Below are 8863 nucleotides of genomic sequence, written 5' to 3' on the forward strand. Positions count from 1 at the left end.
ATCCCAAAGGGGCCATGCTCTTTAAATCCCAAAGAGGTTACATGTGCAAATGTTGGGAATAAGAATATAGACATAATGGGCACTGTGCACTGCACAGAAAACAGGAGGGCGTTTATGTATGTACTATACATAGTGCCAAGTAACCACTTTCTTTACTAAGTACATGAAATGTTGAGAAATGATGACCTTGTTCTAAAAATGAATTTGAAAATTAGATGTTGTGTTCCTCCCTTCAAATATAGGGTAGAAGATGTGGACAAATTCTGATTGAATAGTGGGCTACTCTCAAGTGAGTTAATAATTCCAAGCAGGATGTGTATAAAGAATGAAGTTTCGCTGTTTACCTCATCTTGTCTACTGAATATTTTGGGGTTTTCTTTTCCAATGGCAATGACATTCAGTGCTCTTAGAAATTCAATAAAACACTTTAAGAAACCTGGTTTACTAAGTTTGTCCAGAAACACACTGTCAATGCTTAGTTGCTCTCTGACAGCACAAAGGAGAATTAAAGTTGGCTTAAATCATAAATCACTTCTGTTCTAAAAATTTCATTGCAAAGAAGAATAGCAAGAAAAATGATTCTTGGAAATCTGCTCAGAGAAACAGTGTAGTATATGATTTCATTTATTTAACCTTACACATAGTGTTCATTGAAATTAATTGGAATTACTTATCTCCTGTGGGAGAAAACTGGGCATAAAGATACTGCAGCAATAAGCAGTATTGTATGTGGTACTATGATAAACAAACAGATTAGTTCATATTGTATAGTAATATTTAATACTGATAGAAAATACAACACACTTTCACCTTCACTTTGAAGACTTTGAACTTGACACTGGTCAAGGACTAAATGTTGCCTCAGACCAGAGTAACTTTAGGTGGGAAGGGACTAGGGGAGGGAATTCTAGGTTTTGCAGGGATAAGAAGGAAATCGTTTTCTGGCTTAAAAAAATACAACAGCATCTGTTTGAAGCTGCTCCGAGGCTTGTAATGCTGAAATGAGTCCTAGAATGGAGATGGATTAGTGGGCAAAATGTACATGGCTAAGTGGTCAAAGGTGCATAAGAAAAACAGGTAATCATTTGGGTATCATGACCACATATTTATTTAGTCACATTTATTTCAATAAAGAATTTATACAAAGTTTTAAGCACCTTTACAAAAAAATTAAATACAGCAAAAGATAGAAGTTTCAAGTATTAGGCCATGGCTCACTGTACAACCCCTTCCCAAATAATAACCACTTCCAGAAGCATTACCAGCCTCATCTGGCCTTCGTATTCCTCAATTCACCTGTTTCCGCCAAACCCGGGAAAATACATGAACATTGTAGCATGCCTCAAATATCAACAAATTCAGGCTCTGTCAGACCCAGGTGTAGTGAGTTTCAGTGTCAAAAACCATTAATGGAGAATGCTCTGTAGCCAGCCTCTCCTTTTACAAACTAAGGGCGCTTAACCTTAGCTCTCTGTTGATCACAAGTGCATCAGTATCAAAGAAGAAGTGAGAGGTATTGCAGTTTGACAGGCTGTAAACCATTTAAGGCTTTATAGATTAAAATTACCACACTATAATAGTGCCAATTTGCACTGATTTAAGTTTCTAAATGGCCCCACCATGTAGCTACATGCAGTGTATACTACAGTAGTCTAAATCTCAAGTTGACTTAAGGCTACCTTGGCCACAGATTGTACATAATAAGCCAGGAGCAGTCCAGGATCTGACAGGACTCCCAAGTAGCTGATTGAGTATGCCTACTAAGTGGCTGATATTTATCTCTGTTATTTCTTCTTGTAGTTGTCACCACACTACCAATATTACGCAAGTGTTGTCTAGACTGAGCTTCAGCCAGCTAGCTCTGATCCAAGGTCAGTCTCATATAATAAGTAAGGCTGCAAATCTTTCATGGAGGTCACAGAAGTCACAGATTCCGTGACTTTCCAGGACCTCTGTGACTTCCACAGTTGCAGTGGCTGGTGTGGCTGACCCCAAGGCTGCCCAAGCAGCTGGGGTAGCCCTGGGGCCAGCTGCACTGGCCACTGCTCTGGCAGCCCCAGGCAACTGGTCCCAGGCGCTGCACTGAAGCAGCGGTCTGGGAGCAGCAGTGGAGTCATCCCCGTCCAGAGGAGAAGCAGCAGTGTTGGGGCCCTGGGCCTAGAGTGGAGGCCTAGAGTGGTGGCTGTGTGGCCTATGGCCAAGACCCACCCCTTGGAGCAGCAGCAGCGGCAGCAGGGCCCCAAGCCACTCTCAACCCACAGGAGCAGCAGCGTCCACTGGAGTTTCGCCCCCACACACACCCAGAAGGTAATATTTAGTTAGGGGTATTTTTAGTAACAGTCACCGACAGTGTTTAAAATTTTGTCTAAATACTTCAGGACACTCTGGCTGCCAATGAGTAGTTGCATGAGCACAAGAGATGGGATTTTCAAAAGGACGTATGCTTTGCATTCGGTTACCCATAACTTCCCTGGTAATTCAAATGTAGTAATCAAGTTTTGCATCTAAGAGGGAACCTTCCCAGTTATTGGACACAGTTTTATATTAATTTGCCATCTAGTAATTTGCAGCTTAATTGTTAAACTGGAAGGTTTTCAAAAATAAGTTGCTTAGCTGGCATTCAAGTATATAGCAACACAGCTTTCTTTCCAAATTCCTTGGCTTGTTTACAATAGAAACAGTCTTTTGATACCTGGATCAAATATACATTGAACTTGCAAGGAGGCCTCCACGGACATGGACTTTGACTGCTTGCTCTTTGACAGCCAAGGAAGCAGGAGCAGGGGCATGCACAGGAACAGCCCTCTAATAAATTTCCTCTTTTTGTACACTAATAAAACTGCCAGGAACATCCAAGGAAGCCAGTCACATGCCATAACAATGCTGAACATTCCACTCACTACCCAGAATCCTCTCTACAGTTTAAATGAAATTTCCAAAAGCATCTACTGGAATTAAGGGCTGACTCCCATACACTTTTAATGGGAGTTGGGCACTTAACTTCCTCAAGACCCTTTACAATATCACACCCTTTGGCTAAATGTTGCCCTGGAACTGGTCAAGCAGATACTTAATGTTGAAAAAACTGAAATTAGATAGGGGCTGTCTCTTGTTAGGAGGGGCCAGACCAAGCAGGGGCTTCTTGCAGTACTCTTGGCCATTCTAGCACTGTGGGAATCTGATACATTAGCTTGACCTTGAAGTGGAAAAGTTTAGCACTAGAATTAAATGTTTGTTTGTTTGTTTAAGAGTGGGCAGTCCTGTCTACGGCAGCTACCTGCTCTTCCCCTCCTTTCTCCAATTCCCAGCCCTCCTTCTCCTTCCACTGTGCATTGGCACCATGAGAACACACTTTCACGGACTCAACCACTACTATGCATGGGAGTTATCTAATTCTGGAGACAGAATCAGTTGACTGAAAGAATTTTCTTCCATTCTTCCTTTCCTTCCTCTTCTTCTACAGCTTTGCAGATAGAGCCTCATTTTTGATATGGTGTAGTGTCTTCCTAGCATTGCTGTACTCTGCATGGTGACCGTTCAATTTGGACAGTACTTTCACTGTTTCCTTTCCCACAGGAACAACAAGCAAAGAAGAGCACCCTTCCTTCTTTATCCCCACTCAGGCTTTATGAGCCCAGGACTTTTACTAGCCCATCCAGCCCCAGAGGGCTCCCCTGAGACAATGAAGGAGGAAGAGGATGCTGGGGCAAGGGCTGAAACATCTTATCCCCATCTCACCCTGACAGTCCCTTTCCTGGGAAGACCAGCCCCAGCTTGGACTTGAGCTAAGAGATGGGACAAGTCCAAGCCTCTCTCCCCCTTCCTCTCATCAACAGCAGCCCCACAGTATTCCAGACTGGCCCTGCCTTCACCTCAGGGATGATGTCCACTTTTTCCCAATCCGCACTATCCCAGGGATCCCACAAAACCTGCCAGCCATCACAGGGAAAATCCGACTTGAGAGGGCTTACCCTTCAGGGAGGTGGTGCTTCTGTACTGCCAAGGGGATGTTCTACAGGAAATGGAGACAACAGCATACAGCACTGGCCAAAGAGAAACTTCCACTCCTCACAGAACTGGCAAGATAGACTTGAAGAGAAGCAGAGTGTGGTGGCTTTTTTCCTGAGAACTGCCATCTATGACATGAAGAACCTCATAGGAGGGAAGGCACAGTTGACACATGACTAGTCAGCCCTGTAATAAAACAGCGTCCTATAACCTGGCAACTAGATCTTTGGGGCAGCCTACTAATACACTTAAGGACACTCATTTTGGGTGTCCAGAGCCTGTGTGCCTTTCTTTTAATGAATCCACATTTCTCTCAGAGTTCCCTGTATAACTGCGAACAAGTAGCAAACCTATACTACAGCAAACTTTCAAAACCAAGGAAATGTACAATTAATATTTTCAGAGGTCACAAGGAATTAAAAAAAGAAAAAAAAAGACAGCAGCACAGTTTTTTCATTAAAGTTCCAAGTTGGGAAACATTCCTATTTATTTATGTAAAAAATTAAGAAAGCAAATACAGATTTTGAGTGGAAATACCGTGGATGTGAGCGTCCACTAAGTACACTTAATTTTTTTCTTTTCCCTTTTGGACATAAAATACTTATTAAATCATTATAATCCAGAGCCCTACACTAGACATTTCACTTTTGTCTTCTAGCCGTTGTTGCCAATGGTTTGTTCTTTGAAGATCTAACCTCAGGTGCCAGCCTTAGCCTGTTAAGGCTAGGCTACATCCTCTTGACCACCTTCCAACAGTAAAATGCTGTAAAATAGTTTCTGTTTTTTTAAGTTTCAAGTTCCATTTGGAGTTTGGATTTAAATGAACTGTGGAAAGAATGGATTTCAAATATTTCTAACTCGGCACAGTCCTTGTTTTTTAGCAATTTACAGCTCAGAGTTTTTGGAACTTGTTTGGTGGTGTTTACAGAAATTAATTGATTTTGGTTTTATTTCAAAACCTTGTTTCTCAGAGATGTACTCTTGCTTACACTTAGTGCTGAAATGAAAATTTTATGCTTTACACATTGCCTAGATGTTCATATCAGTTACGCTGGGCCAATATTTAAAGTAATTTCTCCGCAGGTTTGTAATAAAATGGGGTAAACAAGTAGTTAAAATATAAAAGCACACTACAAAGCTACTGATTTCCACTATACCTAGGGCAGAATTCTGATAAAGAGCTATATCCTCATTTTCAACCACACACTCATACCACATAAATATGCATATATACAAACATGTACACTCATACATATACACATTACATGCATGAAAACAAGCAAAATCTCCTTTATTTTGTTTTAATTGCTTATAACATGCTCCTAGTTTGGGTTTCTCTTCCTTTCTACTATCCAAAGGAAGTTACACTTGGTTTGTAGCTTGGCAGAGCCAAAATCAAATATGTGGGAACTGCTATCCTGCAACATCTTTTAAGTTTCCTCCACTATGTCTTACATTGGCATCATCAGAGTGCCAAATCCATCTGTTTTTCCAACACTAACACCATCCCAATCCAATACTACTATTGTTGCCGGAAGACATACTTCAGGGAATGACATGAAAAACACAGTTTTGTCCTCTGTGGAAGAAATATTGGTGTGGATAAGAAAACATACACTCCATAAGCAGACTTCCAAAACTACACCTTAGTCCAGGAATACTGGTGTCTTCCGTGCACCCCATCTGTAATAGATTGAGTGTTTAACTATGTAAAGCAAGCCAGTCAAATTTTCTGAAATCCTTGGTATTTACATGGAGTAGGTATATATATTGCATAGCAGGATATTTTCCCGCTAACTCTGGATTTTCCGAAGACCGCTCAGTAGAGGGCTGTGTGTGTGAGAGAGAATTGAAGGTTCTAATATATACAAAACCTATATTTTAGGTTTTGTATATATTAAGATTGGTAAACTTTAAAGGGGAAATTTTCAAAGGTTTGTTTCTATTTTATTTGTATGACTTCAATGGACTTTAATGAGGGCTGTGCCATTAAAACACTTTGAAAATTTCTCTGCATTTGTCTGTTGCTGTGGTAGGAGATAGTTAGGTTCAGACTTTCACAGTATGATGTTTGCTTTTCTGAAACCAGTGAAGACTTCCCACTAATTTAGAAATCACATTGTTCCTTTGATGATCTAACACACATCATAATAATAACGAGGAGTGGTTACGTATTTAATGGTTTAAGGAAAGACTGTTAAACTCATGAGATGAGATCAGAGTCAAACAAGTTTTTTTTCCTAATTAGAGTCTTTTACAACTTGTTAATGGTATGTAGAAGAATATGACCTTTAAGTTTATCTCCTTCAATCAAAAGAACAAATGGAATAGTCTACCTTATAAAAGGTAAACCCCTAGTTTAAATGGAAGTATTTTTAGTAAAAACAATAGTGGAAACTTTTAGGCAGTCTTTTGAATTTTCCAGCTCTTTGAACTGCACTTCACACTGGCATGAACATGTTTTTTCTGGCTCTTGATTGAGCACATGTTGAGTACTGATGCATCTTTTCTTACATTTGTACCAAGTAATTGTCTGAGTGAATATTGTACATACATATACCTCCTAATCAGGATGTGTGATTTTGTGTGCAAACATTTTACTATGTTACTGCAGACTTCTCTGAAGAATGAGAACTAAAACATATTTTGTCAAACAGCACTCCATTAGGGTCTTTGGCTCCTACCTTGAAGAGCCAAAAAATGAATGTAAAAAGATAAGTTGCCATATTTTTTTAATCATCAGTTTGTTCCATGCTTGCAAAGAACAACTGTAAGCTACAATTTCTTTCCTTTCAGTCTGATGATAGCTGAGAATATTTTCCCATATTACATTCTCTCCCCTGGCTTCCAAGCTTTGGCTTCCAAGCTTTTGCTCAAGCTCTCTGCCAATTTGGTTACACATATCTCAGTGAACTCTTGATTTCCTATGTGTGAGTCCTGGCTATGTGATACAGAAATGTAGGCCTTTATGCTACCTAGACATACAATGACTTTATTAAAAACATAATAAGTTACAGTACATACCTTTGCTTAACTTCTTTGCCAAGGCTATTTCTGGACAGGTTGCACAGTATTTACAGGGAAAAGGTGTCCCAATGTATGAAATTCCCACCTATTCCACCTGAAATATCAGATGTGGAAAATGCTGCAAACAGTTAATCAGTTCCTTGGTTTTTGTGACCCCTTGTAGGCTTTTTGAAGTCATTGACTTCGGAAGCAAATGCAGTAGATGTATGACAAAGAATTATTACCTTCCCTTTCTCCCTTCTTATGCCAAATATCTAAGATGCAGAGTGCAGTTCTGCCTATTGACTCATTGTTCTACATATCTCTACAGCCTATCCTTTAGTTTGCATTGTGTGGAAGCTCCCTTGCAGGGTTCCCCCAATACCTTAGCTTTGTCTTCACTAGGTTTTCAAGCAACTGATTTTGCAGAAGCTGGATTTGAGATCCTGGAAGGATGTCAAGATAATAATGCCTTCCTCATGCTCACCTTCCACCAGCTAATTCTAAAAGAGGGAAGTGAAACCATGCTTGTAAAATAGCCCCATATATAGAAATATAGATAGCTATATATATGGATATATAAATAACTGTAGATATGGATATTAGCACTGGTTGGGAAATTTTTATCAAAATGTTTTTTCTTAAGGAAATGCCAATTAATTTGAACAAAATTTTTGCAAAAAGGGTCAATTTAAATGCAACTTTCATCCCTGTCAGGAATTAAAGCTTGCAACTGAGCCTGGGACCAGCTAGCTCCACCCCACTAGTGAGCAACAGAGAACTCTCAGCTGATGCAGTTGGCTTGCAGTTACCATCCATGGTCTCAGCGCCATCCTGATACAGAATGGGAAAAAGTGTCAAAATCTCAACATTTTTCATGGGACAGGAAGGCAATTTCCCACACAGATCTATTAGCTATATATAGATAGGCGTAGATATGTATATGTGGGAATAAAAGTTAAGAATCAGTAAAATTCCTTTCTGGACTCAAATAAGCAGTTAGGAAAAGACAACAGCAACGTGAAGTCCATGTACAAAAAGAGGACAGTGTTTTCCTAGCTACCTGCTACTGGCAGTTCCTCCCTTTTCAATTACAATAGTAGCACATCCTCAAGGTGTTCCATATATTCATTGCAGTATTTTCTAGAAAAAATTTGTTCCAGAAATAACAATTCAAATCATATACCTTTCTGCCATGCTTGGAAAAAAAAAGTCAACAAATTATAACAAGGCTTGGGGGCCATTACAGATAGCTGCTGTTTTATCTGTTAATAGAATACAAAACCAAAAGGAGGAAATATGTTTTTTTTGTATTAAAAGGTGTTGTATATATTGTTTTGTCCCCTTTGCCACTTTAGATTGTAAGCTCTTCAGGGCAAAGATTATGTCTACAACTGTGTTTGGACAATGCCCATCACATGAGGGTTCTGATCTTGATTGAGTTCCCTGGTTTCTACCACAATATAAGTATTAAATGATAAGAATGATATGATAAGGAAACCTGTAGAAAAGAAAAAAGTTTGATATTAAACCGTGCAAGACAGAGCCCTGTATAATGTGATGTGCCATATTTTCAGAGCTTTGGGGGATTAGGGAGATGTTCCTGGAATAAAAATGTATAGTATTTATAGCGCTACAATACTTACTCAGGAGCTGTTCACATCCAATGCATGCCCTGGGACTGGATGAATGCTGCAGCTGCACCTTAGCATGGATAATTGCATGCAAAGACATAATGAGACATTTCATAACGAAATAGTTTTTTTTTAAATAAGAAGTGGAGTATAGAACTTTTGAGGGATTGCAGAGCACCTTGTGTCAATAGACATAGACATTCTCCACTTTGTGA

The sequence above is a fragment of the Gopherus flavomarginatus genome, chromosome 2 (assembly GCF_025201925.1).
Source record: "Gopherus flavomarginatus isolate rGopFla2 chromosome 2, rGopFla2.mat.asm, whole genome shotgun sequence".
In the NCBI taxonomy this organism is placed as follows: Eukaryota; Metazoa; Chordata; order Testudines; family Testudinidae; genus Gopherus; species Gopherus flavomarginatus.